A 20,108-nucleotide genomic window follows, 5' to 3' on the forward strand; every position below is an offset into this window, starting at 1 on the left:
CTGGGGTTAAGTAGCTTGCCCAAGGCCACACAGCTCAGTAATTATTGTCTGAGGCTAGATCTGAACTCAGGTCCTCCTGACTCCAGGGCTGGTGCTCTAGCCACTGTGCCACCTAGCCACCCAATTCCAAGGTTTTTTTTGTTTTTTGTCTTTTAGTTTTTTGCAAGGCAAACAGGGTTAAAGTGGCTTGCCCAAGGCCACACAGCTAGGTAATTATTAAGTGTCTGAGACCGGATTTGAACCCAGGTACTCCTGACTCCAAGGCCGATGCTTTATCCACTATGCCACCTAGCCGCCCCTAATTCCAAGTTTTAACAAGCATTTCTATTTATTAAATTTATTACTATATATGATATATAATATAAATGTCATAAAACATCTAATAAACAGTATTAGGTACAAAAAATCCAAAAGCTACTGAAGATCTTGGAATGTACAATTGGAAGGAGTTTATATTCAACTTGAGGAAAGATCCTAACTAAAAAATTAAGAAAAACATTTAGGAATAATAGAATGAATGCCACAGCAATGCACTATGATAACAAATGGATGAAAAGAAAATAGAGAATTGAGTGATCAAGCTGGAATGATCAAGAATTGCTTTGTGTTAGGATAGAAGTGATGTGCTGGATCTTAAAGGAAGATTAAAATCTGGATAAATATCAGATAAGATAAGGGGATGTGTGAGCATTGAGGAAGCAAGTAAGAGGAAAAGTGCAAAACGAATCAAGTATTTTTGCTTTTTATTGTCTAGTATGTGTAGAATATTGTACAGACCTTCAATTGCCAATAAATAAATGGGACAAAGATGTGTTTAGGACAATAGTTTTTAAAATAAAGTTTGTTGGTAATAGAGGGTTTATATAGAAAACTGATAAGGCTGGAAAGGCAAGTAGAAGAAATTTATACAGCTCCCTGAGGCTGAATTTAACCCTCAGCCTGAAGATTCTGGGTAATCCTTGAAGTTCTTTTTTCATATCAGAGTGCAATTATGGAAATGATGTTTTTGAATTGTTAATCTGGCAAAATTTGTTACATACATTAGAGGTGCTCTGACAGTTATATTGGGAAACAGTTGGAGATGGTTAATAAACATTAAATGTTTACTGAATGGAGCTCTGTGCTAGGGGATTGGGATACAAAGGCAAAAAGACAATACCTGCCCTTAAAGAGACCACAATCTAATGGGAGATACAGCAAGCTTGGATCAGTATCTACAAACAAGTTATATATAAAATAGGAAATAATCATCAGAGGGAAGCATTAGAATTAAGATAGGGAAAGTGAGATTTTATCCAGGGCAAGAAGGAAGTCAGGAGACTGAGATAAGGAAGAGCTTTTCAGTTCCATGTTGTCTAACCCATCTCTCCCTAATCCCTACTTCAGACACTCAGAAAAAATACTGGAAGCCCAGAGAGGGGATGACTTATTTGTGGAACAACAAAGAGGCCACTCACTGGATCCAAGAGTATGTGGGGTTCAAAAAGATTGAAAATGTGGGTGGAGGAGACTAGGAAAGTAGGAAGTTCCACAACATGAATACCAAACAGGATGATTTGATCCTCAAGATGATAGGGAACCATTGGAGTTTATTGAGTAGAAAAAAGGGGAGTGATAAGTTAGACCTCCACTAGGAAAATCACTTGGTAGCTGAATGGAGGATGGACTTAAGTGGGGAGAAATTTAGGACAGGCAGACTGACCAGCAGACCATTAACAGTCCAGGCTTGTGGAGGTGAGGTCTTACACCAGGGTGGGAAAAGTTACAGAGGAAGTGATGTTGCAAAATGAAGTGAACTGGTGTTGGTAACAGATTGAATTTGGGAAACAAAACAGTGAAGTGTGTATACCTAAATTTGCAGCCCAGATAACTGGAAGAATGGGTGCCTTTGACAGTGATAGACAAGTTTAGAGGAAAGAAAGGTTTTAGAGAAAATATAAATTCTGTTTTGGACACGTCAGGTTTATTTTGTCTACTAGATATCCAATTTGATATATGTATTAAATAATTGGAGGTGTGCAACAAGGTCAGCAGAGTAAAATTTGAGCTACATGGGGAGTCAGGTGGCCTACATTCAAATTCTGGCCCTGCCACTTTTATGACCATTGGGCAAGTCACTTAATCGTTTCAGGGCCTCAGTTTTCCTTACCCATAAAGTTGATGATTGAAAAAAAGATTATTTTCAGCTCAAAGTCTGTGATTATTAGGTCTACTAGGAGACTATAGATGTATAAAAAGTCAGGCTTTTTCTTTTAAAAAAAAGGACTATAGAGTATTGACAAGTGGACAGGAAAAAAAAGTTGGGATTTCAAAGAAAAGTGATGAGGTAAACAATGAATCTTTACCATTAACAGTTAAACCTCATACTTAATCTGTGTCCATGTTAGCACCAATAATAGCAGTTATGCTCTTAAAGAGAGAATATTTCATTTTTTGTCTTTATATTTCTGATACATTTTACAGTGCCTGAAACCCAATATTTAACAAATATATGGGTATTTGAATGTTACTTTAATGGTGAGAAAAATTGAGTTAAAAGAAAATTACAATTGCACAGGGTCATTTAGGTGATTAGTAATGAAGCTATCATTAAAGTCTAGTCACTAAACTAGACTGTGATTTATTACCTAGTATTTTAGTGTTGATCCAGAGTAGTCAGTAGTTTGCAAAGAGAATGAGGAGATATAAAAAATGAAGAGACTGTTAAGTGAAAAAAAAAAGAAATGGAGAAGAAAAATTAGTAAGGTGGCAAAAGAAAAACTAATTTAGCTCATCCTAAATTACAGAGGTAATATGTCTTGATTATTTCAGTGCATTCTAATATTTTTATAAGCATTGAAAAAGCACTAAAAATTTGAAACACTAAGGAAACACGATTATAAATTAGAATAGATTATGCTGGGATGAAAATCATAGTTTCCAAACTGTTTGGGTGTTGGGAAACATCAAATCCAACTCTCATTTTTATGGAAACAAATTAAGTGACTTGTTCAAGGAAAAAAACAACTATCTGAATTCTTGAAGAACTAAGAACTCTTCTGAAGTCATTTGATTTCAAAGGAATTTTCTCACATTGTCTCAGAATTGTGACACTTGAAATTGTTGTAATCATGCCATTATTATTTGAAACGCCATCATGATTCAGTGGAATATTCCTTCTTAAGAGTTAATATTCTTAGTGAAGTCCTTTCAGGGTTAAAAATCATTAAAACAAAGACAGACTATTATATTACTCTTAGGCTATTCTTAGAAGAGCGAGCGAGGCCTTGCATTCCCAGTCAGACACCCTCCCGATTCTGCTAGGGAGTGAAACAGTGGACTATTTCCAGAAAGACCTTGCACTGATTCTGTTAGGGAGGGAAATAGCGGGAAAATACTTCCAGAGAAGAGATCTTGCAGTCTTACTTAGCCACCTGTTTGATAATGGACCATGAGAATGGTTTTCTGGTGGGGCAGCCAGGGAATACAGGCCCTGGAAGACCACCCAAAAGAGACCCCTCCCCAAAAGGCAAAATCTCCAATGAGGGACTTGGGTCACTCCCAGGTCACCACCCCCTCCCCTGGACTCTGGGAGAGAATTTAAGGATATCCAAGGGAAGGGCTCATCCTCTTTTACCTTCCAGCCTCCTGTTGAACTCTGGCCAGCTGACCTGGCCAATTCAGTAAGCAGTCCATGTGGTCTTCTCTTTAAACTCCTTTTAACTTTTTTTATTACTTTCTTAATATGCTGTAACTTCCTTTACTAAATCTCTTATTTTCTTTCCAAAACCTGCATTCCTGAATCTGAGTTGCAATTGTGAGTGAAACAGAACTGAACCCAAGAAACAAATCAACAGCAACAATAACAATAAGCAATATAGGCAATAATAAAAATTGATCTTGGGAACTTTTTGATGAATGATCAAAATGCATAAGGTGTATTTTGCCCTTTTTCCTCAAGAAATAATGGGGGAAATATGTATGAAATGATAAATAATGATACAAAATTGAGTATAATAGGCATGAAAGGTATAATAATATGCTATATACTCTTAAAAAGAAATTATTTGACTGAAATATTTAGGAAAGGTTATGTAGAAAAAGCAACATGAATTGAACTTATCTTGGTAGAGATGTGGAAATTATTGGGGATAAGGTGATTTTTTTTTCTTTTTTCTAATTACATATAAGCATTCATTTTTTGTAGGATTTTGAGTTTCACATTTTTCTCCCTCATTGTCCCCAGGACAGTGAGTAATCTGATATAGGTTATAGATGTATAATCATGTTAAGCATATTAACATATTAGTCATGTTGTGAAAGAAAAAGCAAAGGGGAAAAACATGAGAAAGAAAAACAAAACAAAATTTAAAAAGTGAAAATGGTGAAGGGAGATGTTGTGACCTATCTGGGAATTGTATTGTTCAAAGTGACTACATTCCAGGATGGGTGTGACCTTGGATTGTTCACCTTTCCTACAACTTCCTACTTCCCCAAGCTTCAGCTTTCCAGCTGTCTGACCTTGCCCATTGTTTACACTGGTGTGACATGACATGTTGAATTTAGAGGTAGCTTGCCTTTGGAGATTACCTGAGCCAGGTACTAGACCACTCCCCAAGTACCACCATTTGTCCAATCCACTACAGAAGTACATGTAAGAAGTCCCACCTTCTCTCTCTCTCTTCCTGACTCTATCCTAGACTTGCAAGGACTTCTCTCTCTCTTTCTTAGGCCACATGCTCCCAGCCTAGGCCCTCTGCCCCCATGCCATGTCCCCAGACTAAGCTATGCCCTTATGTCTGTCTGTCTCCCACTCTCACTAAAACTTCACCTTGCCTGTCCTCAAAGTGCTTGCTGTTTTTCTGGGAGGAGAAAAGTTTTTAATCTGTGCACTTTGTTACCCTTCTATAATAAATCCCAAGGATTATGTGAATTCATTCACTTCACCACCTCTCAATCTTTATTTGGCGACCTCAGAACTCATACACAACAAAAATAGTATACTCTGGTCTGCATTCAGACTCCATAGCTTTCACTGGATACAGAAAGTATTTTCCATCATAAGTCTTTTAGAATTGTCTTTGATAATTTTAGAGTTGAGAAGAGCTAATTATGTCATAGTTGATCCATCACACAATTTTACTGCTCGTGTCCACAATGTTCTCCTGATTCTGCTCACTTTACTCAGTATCAATTCATATGATTCTTTCCAGGCTTTTCTGAAGTCTGCCTGGTCATAATTTATAGAACAATAGTCCTCCACATTCTTATATGACAATTTTTTCAGCCATTCTCCATTTGATGGGCATTTCTTCAACTTCCAGTTCTTTGCCACTAAAAAGAAAGTTGGTATAAATGTTTTTGTACATGTGTTTTTTGGAATAAGATAATTTGAAAAAGACAGTATTAAGTACTCAGAGGGATCATGGAAATTGGGAAAACTGAAGAACAATTTTTTGTTTGTTTTTGGGGAAGAGGACATTGTTCTATTTGGGGCATTTTGAGATTTTACAGCACATCCAGGAGAAGGTATTCAACAGGCAATGGATAATAAAAGCCTGGAATAATTCAGGGAGATCAGAATAGGATAGGTAAATTTGGGGAACATTTCAATGAAACCATGGGAAGCAGGTGATATCACTAAACAAAAGAGAAGAGAGGGTAGGAGAGAGTTAGGGTGAATATCCAAGATAAGGAAAACAGAATAGATGAGCATCCAAGAAAAAATTGAGAATACTGGTAGCAGGAACAGAATGAGAGGGCAAAGTCAAGGAAGAGAAGGATAAAGAATAGAATAAGGTGATCAACACTGGCAGAATGTTTCAGAGATTTAAACACTGAGATTTCATTTGGAAAGAGAAAGTTATTCAAGTAGTAGTGTCAACTGGATTACAAGGAACTGAAGCAAACAAATTGTGAGGAATTGGAGGCAATGAGTATAGTGTCTTTTTTCTTCTAGGAGTTGGGCAGTAAAAGTGAGGATAGAAAAAGCATAGTACCTTGAAGGAATGACTGGGTCATATGAGAACTTAATTCCATTTCCTATATTGCTTGGAGCCAAGGGAGCCTTTATCAGTGGGAAAAATTCTCTAAAATACATTTACAAAAAGACTGGCCTCAGCCCAGTAATTGCTTTGCAAGAGGTTTGAAAAGTGCTGAATCAGTCCCTTTCCTGCTCTGTTGGAGGTATAGAAGAATTATTGAAAAATTGACTAGGACTCTCATAAAGATATGAGAAATAGAAGCCCTTTTTTTTTTTGTCAAGGAAAATGGGATTAAGTGCCTTGCCCAGGATCACACAGCTGGCGATTGTCAAGTATCTGAGTCAGGATTTGAACTCAGGTCTTCCTGACTCTAGGGCCAGTATTCTATCTACTGCACCACCTAGCTGTCCCTTGATAACCATTTCTTTACGAGTATAGGGAATATGTGATGCCTGATTCAGTTCCTTGTGTATATCCTTGTTCTATTTTAAAAAGTTTTTCCTCTCCAGTCACATGCAAAGATAGTTTTTTGATATTCATTCTTTAGCAAGTTTTTGAATTCCACATTTTGCTACCACCTTCCACCATTCTGTTTAAAATATTTTGATTGTGTCATTTAGCATGACATGGTAGAAATGGTAAGGACTTGAATCTTGGTATTGAATACATGATTAACTAAAGCAGTACTTTAAAATGTGGATGTAGCTAAGAGAAGTGTTCCATAAGGTTTAGGTAGATCCGAAAAGCTTTGCAGGCAAAGGAGGAGAGACAGATTGAATATTAGAATGATCTCACAGAGAAGATGGATAAGAACGGTGTTGTGTATACAGGTAGAGAATTTGGTCTTGGCAAAAAGAAGATGATACTTCTTCCTCAGAGGCCGGATTAAAGGGAGAATGATTAAAATATAAATGGAGTTTCCAAATGTGGAATAGAAAACATGAGCATCTCCTTTTTCTTAGTAAATTGAAAAATGATGTTTGTCCTTTATTCTCTAAGAGGACTGTGACATCAGGGAAGGTGATGCCATGATAAGCATATGAATTGGATAGGGGGGGTTGAGGTGCTATGCCAATTCACCAGCCTCACTTTTTCCTCCAGAATCATCTGGGTCCAGTGTCCAGAAATGAAACAGAATGACTGGAAATGACCCTGGATGCCAGGCAACTAGGGTTAAGTGATTTGCTCAACATCACAGTAAGCTGCAAGTGTCTAAGGTGGGATTTGCTCTCCCATACTCCAGATTCCTAGACCAGTGCTCTATCCGCTGTGCCAAATAGTCATACATAAATTGGAAAATGAGGTCTTGTACTAATAGAGGTAGGAGGTGACCCATGGGGCTTTTTTTTTTTAATTTAAGGCAAAGGGGTTAAGTGACTTGCCCAAGGTCTACTCAGGTCCTCCTGACTCCAGGGTTGGTGCTGTATCCACTGTTCCACCTAGCTGTCCCTGATCCATGGGACTTAATAAGAGAAAGGTTTGGAACAGCTGCTATGTGTAGTAGAATTAGAGAGTCAATAGTATATAATAACAAAACAATTAAATATTATGATTCACCTTATTTTAATGTTAAAGATTAAAAGGTAATCATGTAGTAAAGCTGAGACAGCTGGGATCATAATTGATATTATGTTTATATAAAGTAAACAAATAAGTGAAATTGAAAATTTTTGAGATATGTGATTATAGACTTAATTCCTGATATAATATGCCTAAACTTTTTACCTCAAATGAAAGCAGTTAAAAATAAAATACCTAAAATATTCATATCCTCCAAAACAGGAAGCACATCTAAGACCTTGTGAAACTTGCTTGCAGTTTCATAGATAACACCAAAACCAGAACCAGAACTTGTCTCATCTTCTGCAGAACACCCCAAGTAAACAGTATTAAGAAATTTTTTAATCTTAATTTGAATTATATATTTTTCCTTATTTAAAAAAACTGGTCTAGAACTCTAGATACTAAAAAAAAAAAGAAATGCGTTTGATAAGAGGAAGGGCAAAGAAATACTAAAATACCAGTATAAAAATTTATTTCCAATAAATGATACAATGGAAAAATCATAGTAATACTTCAAATATCATAAATGTAAATCATATATGATCATATGCTGTTGTATGAAATCTGTATTTTACATTAGTAGAATTTTCTGTCTTTGTATTTAGAACAAAATCAATGTCTTTGGAGAAGTTGTGAATTTTTGTGCAATTGGTTCCAATGAATTAATAATCCATGTGAATTTCCATAGTTGTGACACTAAACTGAAGTATTTGGGCTCTCAAATAAGACCATCCTACCAAGATCTGCCAGAATGTTTACAAAATAATCATAGTCAAAACATGGTACCAGAGATTACAGTAAGTGAAGCAACTGTCATGGTAATCCTTTTTTTTCTTTACTGTTCCATAGCTTTTGCCTGTTTCTCCCTGTTGGAAAACGTTTCATTTTAATATATAAAGAAATATATTTTACTTTAATTTACCAACAATATTTTGTAATGATTAACTTTTTAAAAGGACATATAAAGCATTTTATCAGATTCTCTAATCATACACTCCTACACTACTACAGTCCCTCTACTCCAAAGTCCTGGTCATAGTGGAGAGAATGATCTTGGATTGTGCTGGCAAGACATAAGCTTTACCAAACTATTCAACTGGAAAACTTCTAAGGACTCAGTGACCATAGATGATGACTTAGTACCCCCATCTGTTAAATTTGAAGAACCTCTTTGTCAGATTTGCCAAAGAATAATAATTATTCTCAAATTCCAAATACTAATACAGGGGGGCTCTCATTTATATTGGAAGTAAAAATCCATGCTGATGAACCTATAGATTCTTACAGTATTATGTATATATAGACATATATATTTCACATAAGTTACAAAACAAAAGAACATTTATTGGAACATTTCCTTTTGTTGGCAGGGGAATGACAGTTTTATAAGCATTCTATCATTTTTCTTAAATTGTAAAAGCTTATGTATAATAACACTGAACAGATATATTCTTTTTTTATTTTGTTTTTGTTTTTGCAAGGCAGGAGGGTTTAAGTGACTTGCCCAAGATCACACAGCTAGGTTGTGTGAAGCTGATTTGAACTCAGGTTCTCCTGACTCCAGGGCCCATGCTCTATCCACTATGCCACCTAATTGCCCCAGAGTGGCTCTAGTCTAACTTGTTATGAAAGAAAGCAGTTGGTTATTTTTGCCTAGCATTACCTCAGCAAAAAAATGAAAGAATATTTGTGAATATTATACATTTTTGCAACTGATAATTTTAGAGCACTACTTTTTAAAAACATGTTTATTAGTAAGGAAGTGAAAAGTTTATAGTCATCAGTTAAATATGTTTTTTAATATTTAATATTGATTTAGTGAATATCTTCTTTAAATGACTTTTTCTCTTTTTCTCTAGAATTTGAATATGGATAGGATAGTATGTCTCCTTATTTATTTTTTCAATTTTCAATCCAGGAAAAATGCTAAATAGTAATATTTAATATAGGATGATAATACAATAGATATTTTAATCCTTTGTCAGAATTTGCATCGTTATCCTTATTTATACCATATTTCTTTTATTTGCATGAATGAATTCATATTTATATAATGTTTTCAGATGAACATCAATAACCCAGAATGGTTTTATCAGCATGTTACCATGCATGTCTATTATGCCGAAAAAGAAATTCTCTTAAACAATAAAAAAAGCCATCTTCTGTCTCTAGAAAGGTAGTGTGCAATATTTTTTGACCAAAATATTGCTATTATTCTTTTATGTAGATTAGTGTCATGTGATGACATTAAATGCTTATATATTTATATGAATGTGCCACATGACCTTGAAAACAGTAAATTTGAAGGAAATCTTAAGAAGGCTAATCCAGAGGAGAGGGACCTTCTGTTCATTTGATGCAGAAAATATTATTAAAATAATATTGGCCAAGCCAATTGCCTAGAGGGTCAGCAACTTTTCAGAATAACTGTATTACTTATTGACTTAGTTTTAAAATATGTTATCTATGTTTCATCATATTTTCATTCAGTTTGTTAGTCCAGTTACATTTTACTCTGATTCAGTCTATACTTGGACCTATTAATGGTGCTATAAGTATCTCTGGTTTATAAGACTATGAAATCAAGTAACTTGCCCAAGAACACATAGATAGTATATTAACAGTTCTTTTAATGGAAACCAGCTCTCCATCCACATTAAACATTTACCTTATACAAAGCACAGCTCCAAGTGCTGATACTACTATTACTACTACTACTACTACTACTACTACTACTACTACTACTACTACTACTACTAGTCTTGATATATTGAAGAGGACCACACCATCAACCAAATGATTATAAATAGAAGCATAAGATAATTCCTCTATACCTGCTTCAGCAGGAAGACAATATTGCCTTTTTACCATCACAATATCTCTGATCATCCTTTCCCTTCTCATACAATTGCATCTTTAGTTCAAGTTTTTGTCACCTCTTCCCCTGCTTCCACAGCTGCTTCTGTTTGGTCTCTATGAGTATCAAATCTCTTCCAGATCTAGTCCATCCTGTGCACTGGTACCAAAAGAATTTTTCATAACTGTACATTCAGTAATTTCCTCTAGAATAAAATTTAAAACTCTTCTGTTTGGCCTTTAATGCTCTACACAACCTTACCCTGATCCACTTTTTCCCAGCATCACTGGCTATTATCTCCATTCCAATATTCTAAAGTCTAGCCAAATTAGTCATTTCTGTATTCTCACATAAAATCCCATCTCCTATCTTTATACTTTTGCACTATCTCTCGTGCCTACTGACTTCCTTTTCAAATCTGCTTTGTAGAATCTCTCTTTTCTTTCAAGATGCAGCTCAAAACTGTCATCTAGAATCTACTTAAAATCTTTTCTGATCTCTTTTAATTGCTTGTGCTCTCCCCACACTACCTTGTATTTAATTACTTTCTCTGTATATAAATGTATATAAATACAAATTTTTTTTATTTAATGCTTTCTGTCTTCACCATTAGAATATAAATCCATTTTAAGCAGATATTAATTCATCTATTATATATGTATGCTCAGCATAATACCTAGCACATGGTAAGTAATTACTAAATATTGATTGATAAGATTTATTATTTCCAATCACTAAGGTAAGTTTTGAATCCAGGACTCCTGACTCCAGATCTAGTACTCATCTTTTTTATAGTGCTGCCTTGACAACTGCACAGTATAGAAAATCATTTTTATGTCTAACTATTGAATCCATTTCCTCTTAAACGTTTCTCACTTAAAATGGAAATTAGCCAATTATAGCCATATATGTATGTGTATATGTGTGAGCATATGTATAACACAGCCTTCAATTTAGAAATCAGTGCTGCCTTTTATAATTTTCTCCTTTTTGGTAAATTCTGTTCTTTTTTGCTTTTCATGCTTTAGACCCTTAAATTTTCTCTAATTCTCTAATTCAAAGTATTATTCGAGTTATAGATCATCATTCTGGAAACAGCATTTCAGAACAGTCTGATCAGTGTTAAGTGTAATTGAAAGGTTACTTCTCAGTTGTGGTGAATGCTGGGATTCCAGCAGTTAAATATTCAATCCTCTTTTCTTAGAAACTATTTGCAATTGAACACTGTATTTCAAAGTGTATATAAATGAGGCCTGACAAATCGCTAATTATTTTGTAACCACTGTTTTGCCTCTTTAGCTGGTAAAGCATTACTGTGATTTTTGGGACCATTATGATAAATCAGAGAAACTAATGTTGTAAACATCATATACCAGAATATGTTTCAAGGAATTTGGTAAAAATCTCTTGATATTCATAGACAAAATGAAAATATGGAAAAATAATGGCTTTAGTATCAAATAACAATTCAGTTAATACTGGGAGAAAATTCCTAGCAAAATGAGTGCCAAAAGCTATGCTGTTGACCACTTTTGTACAATTCTATTAAAAAATTTTATCAGTTTCTTGAATGACGTAATGAATGAGATACTTATGTGAATAAAGGATAGGGGTTGGAACTATGGTTTCACCGACTCAGGAGAACTTCCAGATGAAGAAATTTTCAACTAATGCAGGTGATCACTTAATTTGTAATTTATAATCCTGGGGGGCAGCTAGGTGGCACAGTGGATAAAGCACCAGCCCTGGAGTCTGGAGTACCTGGGTTTCAAATCCGGTCTCAGACACTTAATAATTACCTAGGTGTGTGGCCTTGGGCAAGCCACTTAACCCTATTTGCCTTGCAAAAACCTAAAAAAAAAAAAATTTATAATCTTGAAAAGTTGCCTAGAGTAATAATGTTTAAATAAAAATGGAAACCACTAGACCATAAATAAGGATCTCTGCAGTCACATATTGACTTAGTTTTAAAATATAATGTTATCTATGTTTCATTATATTTTCATTCAGTTTGTTAATCCAGTTACATTCTACTCTGATTCAGTCTATACTTGGCCCTATGGAAGGTGCTGTAAGTAATCTCTGGTTTATAAGACTATGAGATCAACTAACTTGCCCAAGACCACATAGATGGTATATTAACAGTTCTTTTAATGGAAACCAGCTCTCCATCCACACTAAACACCTTATACAAAGCACAGCTCCGAGTACTGATAATGCTGCTGCTACTACTACTACTACTACTACTACTACTACTACTACTACTTGTCTTGACCTATTGAAGAGGACCACGCCAACCAACCAAATGATTACAAATAGAAGCACAAGATAAGCCCAGATCTCTATTGGCTTTTCCTCTAATCGGGTGAGAGACTAGATCTATAAGAGGTTTCTGCTGTAAGTTAATCAGAAAGGTCCTAAGTATTCAGTGACAGAGCAGAAGGTAAGGCATCTTCTTTAATGTTATTTTCATTATTTATATCATACTGACTTCTGATGTTGAACCATTTAACATTAACAGTGACTGGTGGTGAGAACTTTATAGTCCAGGCTTTCTGTACCTATAACTGATGAGAACATAAGCACTGAAGCATCTGCAGAAGAATTTTCCAGTTGCATCTTCACAACAGTTACATCTAGACTATGGCGGCCTTTTGTTATATTGTTTCTCATAAGATTAAAAAAAATCAACTAAGTTCAGGACTGGGGAGGTATACATGGTAAGGGAAGCAATTCATGTGTGTGTGGGTGGTGGGGGAAGCTGATAGTTTTCATGAAAAGTAAACCCAACATCATGAGAAAAATTTTTTAAATGTTAATCTATTATTTAACTGCACAAATCAAAGTGTCCAGAAAAAGAGGAGTTGGATGTCAAACAATGAAGTAGGTTATGAATCCAGGTCTCCTGACTCCAGATCTAACACTTTTATCTGTTAGACATATTTTACAGAAAAAAAACATCTGTTGTGTTCTCTTCTGGTTAGAATACATCCAAAGTATTATGTTCATATTTGCCCACAATATTTTAAGAGGAAAATGACAAATTAGAGCATATTCAAATGAAGGTGACCAGGACAGTGAGGCAACTCAGAACAAAGATACTTGGAATGAGGGAAACATAACTATTTTAAAATCTTTGAAGAACTATCATGTGGAAGAGGCATTAGACTTGCATTAACTCCAGAAGACAGAACTTAGATCACTAAGTAGTTGCTGAAAAGCAGATTTTTAGTTCAAAATAAGGAAAAAATTCCCAATAGTTTATAATAGTGTCACAAATTGTAATGGGACTTCTCTGGAAGTAGTCAGTCCTCTGTCATTGGAAATCTTTAAACTGAGTCTAAGTGAACAGTTTTTGGGAACATTGTGGATGAGAGTCATCTTTCTAGCAGTGGTTAATCTAAGTAACTTTTTAGGTCTTTTATAATCTAAAGAGTCTCTGATTCTTTGACACACTGGAGGACTTCCTGGGAAGTTGCTGATATAAACTGCCATGATTGTACTTCACTCATCTGGCCATACTCTAGGTAAATTTAAAAAAGCAAGTTAAAATTAGTTTATGTAAGCAAATATGTTGAATGAAGTGCAAACTATAAAGAAATATTACCCCTCAGAAAAACCTGTACAAAGAATTTTTGATACTAAACAATAGGAATTACTGTATAGTAATTTGCAATTTAAAAACATCGTAAAGTAATATATAAAAATTTCCGCCTATTGATAAAAGGATATTCCTATATAACCTGATGAATATGATCCTGCTACTATGTTTTTAAAAGATCAGAATAGTATTAACAATCAAACTTTTTCACTTTGAATATTCTTTTTTGTAATACTACTACAGAAATGGCATAATATTTGTAGTTTTTAATTTGTGTAGTTTTTTTGTTTTTGTTTTTGCTACTAGGTGGATAGAGTTCAGGATCTGGAGTCAGGATGGCCAGAATTCAAATCCAGCTTCAGACACTTATTAGCTATATGACTCTAGGCAAGTCATTTAATGCTTTTGCTTCAGTTTCCACATCAATAAAATGAGCTGGAGAAGGAAATGGCAAACCACTCCAGCATCTTTGACAAGAAATCCTAAATGAGATCACAGTCACAATTGAACAATAGTATACTATTGTGTTTCTTTTGAATTCTATCTCATTGATTGCTATCTTTTTTCTAATTTATAATAGCTCACTTTAAAATTCTTGCTTTATCCATGAAGATACTATTTAACTTCAAGTTCTTGGTTTGTTCAACAACTTCTGAGCACATATTTTATTATATACATGATGAAAATGTTAAATATCATTAGACTGTGTACATATTTGAAATGGCCTTTCTTGGTCACACACTCCCCTCTCCCCCTTATGTTTTGAAGATTTTTTACTTGAAATTTTTTTAATAGCATGAAATAAAATATGCCAGTTCATCAAAAGCTTGACATAAGTACTTTTTTATTCTTTTATATAACTTTTAATTCATATTGTAAAAGGTATACGTAGATAGAAGTAGTTTTCCCTCATTTAGTATAACTAAAGTTGAAATTACCTTTTCTACTTTACAAGTACTTCATTAAAACCTAAGAAAACATTGTTAAGTTGATGAAATTTTTCTATTAAGCTAATATGGTATTTATTTTTAGATTGTGATGGCACATGTAACAGTCGGCATAAATTAAGAGAGCAATTAAGAGCACATACTCAAGAAAAAGTAGTGACCTGTCCCTCTTATGGAAGGATGTTCTCCAACAATACCAAGTTTTTTGATCATGCCAAATGACAGATTTCAGAGGATAATAAGTAGATTTGGTGTATTTCCCCTACAACCATCTTGAAGAGAATTCCCTGTGCTTAGGTTATATGTGATAACATTTTGGTTCTCAAAACATTTTTCATTTGAATGAATTTGAATGGAGATCTCCCAATGAGAAACTCTCTACTAGTGCAGTTTATCTATTTTTCTGCAATTTATAATTTTAGGAAGTTGCCTTGGGGAATTGAAGGACTAAGTATCTTGTCCAGGGTCAACCTACTAATATCAAAGCACACTTAGTCATAGGTCTTCTGACTTGTAAGCCAGTTCTCTATTCACAATTCAATCTACTTTCCATCCCCAGTTTATCCAAATTGTACAGTATCACATATGAGAGATGGAAAGATAGAATAATGCCATATGTTCAATTGATTATTCCTTCTGAACTATAATAATCGCAAATTGAAGAAAGTGACCATGTTTAGCACTTAAAAATGTTACAAAATATATTGGGAATAATGGTGACTTCCCAAGTCTGGAAGACTTTCTGGAAGACTTACTTTGTGACTTTGGGAATAACACTTACCCTTTTAGTGCCCCAGGTAATCAGAAAGACTCTGAGTAAAGATCTTTGTTTTTTTAGAAATATTTTATTTGAGTTTTACAATTTTCCCCCATTCCTGCTTCCTTCCCCCCACCCCCCACAGAAGGCATTCTGTTAGTCTTTACATTGTTTTCATGTTATACATTGATCTGAGTAAAGTTCTTAATCAGTATTGGTAGAGGAAGCTTTTTATAGAGTATGCCGAAGAAAAAATAGATTTAGTTCAAAAAATAAAAATCACCTGACAGTTGGTATCATGCAAATTTTACTGGATCCATAGCATCATCCAATCATTACTTATTTAGGCAATTTTCATATGGAAGTGAAAAATTGACACAGTTTATCAAAACTATGAGATCAGGAATGAGGCAAACCAACTAATCAGCAAGCATTAAGCTGATCAGATATTGGTGATTTAAATAAAATGAAATTTAGCAATCAATTGCCTTCAATGAGTTTATAGTCAATGGGAAGGTAGAATAATATATGTATAGGAAATACAATAATATGAAAGGTAATTGGGGTCAGGGACAATGGTACTTGGAGTTAAAGGTCTAAGAAGTGGCACTTGAGCTGAACTTTTAAAGAAGCTAGTTGGATACTTTTCTTATGAAGATTTCACTATTTGTAACTATGTCTTATACCGTATTTTTTATTTTAAGAACCTAGAGGAAATTTAAAAGATTCTATGTAGTATAAATATTTTTAGAATAGGTAAAAAATGGAAATATAATAAGATACTCTTATTGCCTTTAATTTTTGCCTATTTCATAAATAACTAGCACAAGGCAATTGTTCACATAGAGGTCAAAAGAATCAGTATAAGCACATTCTCAAAGTCTTGCTGAAGAACTTTAAAATCAATTGTGAGATATGTAAGACATGGGATATGCTGGCACAGAGAGCCCAATATGGGGTGCTTACATCAAAGAAGGTGTTGTGCTCTATAAGCAAAGCAGAATTGTAGCAGCACAAAGGAAACATGAAATGTGCAAATTTAGACATCTCCATCCCAAATGTTTAAACTGTGCCAACTGTGATAGTCTTCTGAGCTCATATTGAACTGATAAATCCGATAACTCAGATACACTATACCTTAACTCCAGTTGCTTCATCTCACTGGTGATCTTTGAGTACAAAGGAAGAACAACAGCAACATTGTCTTTAAATTTAACATTGTCTTTAAATTTTGCCATGTTTATCTTTCCTAATCTATAAATATTTGAAGAATAGATCAAGTTTTTTAAAAAATCTAAATAAACCTCCACAAACATTATACTCTGGTAACTCATAATGGTGTGGAGTTGATGTTTGTCCTTCATTCTTGAAGAAGACCAAGACATCAGGGAGATGATGCCATGATATGTATGTGAATTGGATGTGAGTGAGGGGTACTGTACTAAGATCATCAGCCTCACTTTCTACTCCAGAGCCATCTGGGTCCAGTGACCAGATAGATATGAATCAAGACGGCTGGAGATAGTCCTGGATGTAAGGCAATCAGGGTTCAGTGACTTGTCCAAGGTCACACAGCTTGTAAATGTCTGAGGTTGGTTTTGAATTCAGGTTCTCCTGACTTCAGGGACAGTGCTCTTATCCATTGCACCATTTAACTGCCCTGTGGAGGTTATATTGAATGCTTGAACACTGCCAAATTTACACAAGCTTTTCCAGATTGTAAGACCTAGAAAATTGTCACAGATGATCCTGATGATAGATTATGTCTGTTGTTTATAGCTAAGTATGGAGAGACTCATTATTGTGGGAGATTTTTCTCCTGTGGAAATGGAGAGATGTGATCTAGATAATAGTTCAGTTAGATGGATTTAGAATTGGTTGAATGTTCCAACTCAAGGTAGAATCCATTAATTTATATTTTCAAGTCATTCAATCAGTTGGTAAACACTTGTTACTTACTATAGGCCAGAGATAAAAGATAGCATAGAAACATATATATATATATATATATATATATATATATATATATATATACACATATATATATATATATGTATATGTGAAGGTATATACAGGATAAATAGTAAATAAGAGGAAAGGGACTAAGAGTTTTAGAGTAGTTTGGGCTGTCACCTTGGAAGGAGGTTTTCAGCAGAAGAATTCCTGTATGCTCTGTTCTAGTTAACATTTGAATTATTAACTTTTATGATGTCACAAATTGCATGATTTTCTTATTTGAAGATGACACAAAGCTAGGACTAATAGGTAACATTCAGTGACAGAGACAGAATCCAAAAAACATTATTAAAAAATTAGTGATTTGTCTCCAGGCCACCATTTTTTTACATGTCTTGAAAGATTTTATTTATTTTGAGTTTTAAAATTTTTCCCCTAATCTTGCTTCCTTCCCCCCACCCCCCACAGAAGGCTGTCTGTTAGTCTTTACATTGTTTCCATGATATACATTGATCTAAGTTGAATGTGATGGGAGAGAAATCATATCCTTAAGGAAAAAGAAATAAAGTATAAGAGATAGTAAAATTACATAATAAGATATCAGGTTTTTAAAATTAAAGGTAATAGGTAATAGTCCTTGGTCTTTGTTCAAACTCCACAATTCTTTCTCTGAATACAGATGGTATTCTTCATTGAAGATAGCCCAAAATTGTCCCTGATTGTTGTACTAATGAGATGAGCAAGTCCATCAGGGTTGATCATCACTCCCAAGTCCACCATCTTTTCAAAATTATTGCCTTTTTGTCTTTCTGTCTCAGTCTCTGTCTCCCTTTCTCTGTTTGTCTCTTTTTCTCTGTCTCTGTCTGTCTGTCTCAGTCTCTGTCTCTCTAGCTCCTGTCTCTTTCTCCTTGCAGCTGTTTGTCTCAGACTCTGTCTTTTTCTTTCTCCTCTCTCCCCTTTTAAGCCAAACTGCCTGACTTGATATTCATGTAAATGGGATTCTGTCTCTGTCTTCAGGCTTTCATGTAGCCCTTCACCAACATCTGACCCCCACCACTGCCTCTCCCTTTCTGCCTTGTTCAATCCATGGCTTCCTTTCAAAGCTCATCTTCACAATGGCCTCTTAGTTGCTAGTACCATGCAACCATAATCATGATCTTTATGTTGTACTTAATTCCCTGTCTATGCATAATTTTCCTCCAAATTTTCCTTCGCATTGATAGCACCCAGCACAATGCCTGGCATATTGACACTAAATTAAAAAGTGATCCTGGTTACAAGCTCAGACCATTTTCATAAGACTCACCTCATTGATAGAAGGATGAATTGACAACTGTGTTCCTGAATAATAATAATAATAATATAACAACAACAGCACAGCGTCCATTAGATTTTAAGTTCCTTGAGGGCAGTGACTATCTTTTACTCTATATTCCTAGGAGGCAACAGTGAGAGGGATCCCTGTGTGCCCTGTTTTATTTACATTTTTAGCATGGTGTCTGGCATAAAGAAGGTGCTTAATAAATATTCATTTATTAATATCATGTGTATAGCAACTACTACTTTTTGCCAGGAACAATACTGAACACTTTACAAATATAACATTTTATCCTTTCAACAGCCCTGGGAGGTAATTACTATTATCCCCATTTAAAATTGTTAAAATTGAGGCAAATAGAGGTTAATTGATTTGCACAGAGTCATACAGCTAGTAATGTATATTTATCTCCCTTATACCTCCTTCTCTCCCATTAGCAAAAAAAAATATGCAAACAAAATAAATCTCCATATTGAGTTTGGCATAATATAGATTTTTCAATGTATACTTTCTATAAGGCCCATTAATACTCTGAAATCATGGTCAGTCATTGCATTGATCTTTCAAGGTTGTTTGTCTTTATAATGTCACTGTAGAAATTTTTGTTCCTACTTCTCACTTCATACTGTATCAGTACATTAAAGTTTTCTCAGGTTTTTCTGAAGAACTCTCTTCATATCTTGATGTACAATAATACTCTTTGCATTATGTCTATATTCATCCTTTTTGCAATAGCAGCCTCCTGTATGCTTAAAGTAAGCTATTATATCCCTCTAAACTTTTTCAAGTAAAGACCCCCAGTTTTTTCAAATACTCATATGTCAAAACCTTTCTCATTTTAGGTTGTTCTCCTCTGAATGCTGTTCATATTATCTGATAATTCTAATAATGGTACCCAGAACTACACACAATACTACAGATGAAGTGAGGAGAGTACAAAAGGATTACTGATACCCTCCTATCCCTGGAAATAATGACTCCCAATGTAGTTCAGAATGTGTTAAGCTTTTTTTTTTTCAATTTATTCAGTCAGTCCTTCTCAACTGATGAGGACCCTCCTTAGTTTTCATCACTTTGCCATTAAAAATTGCATTTTTGTAATGAGGGATCATTTTCTTTTTCCTTTGAACTCTTTGGAGTATATAA

General features: G+C 34.6%; 1 pseudogene; it reads left to right on the plus strand.

Moving 5' to 3' along the window:
* Positions 1 to 1,661: 1,661 nt before the first annotated feature.
* Positions 1,662 to 20,108, plus strand: part of LOC141507343 (histone H4 transcription factor-like) — a 30,585-nt pseudogene continuing 12,138 nt past the window's right edge.

This window comes from Macrotis lagotis, chromosome 1, assembly GCF_037893015.1.
Source record: "Macrotis lagotis isolate mMagLag1 chromosome 1, bilby.v1.9.chrom.fasta, whole genome shotgun sequence".
Classification (NCBI taxonomy): Eukaryota; Metazoa; Chordata; class Mammalia; order Peramelemorphia; family Peramelidae; genus Macrotis; species Macrotis lagotis.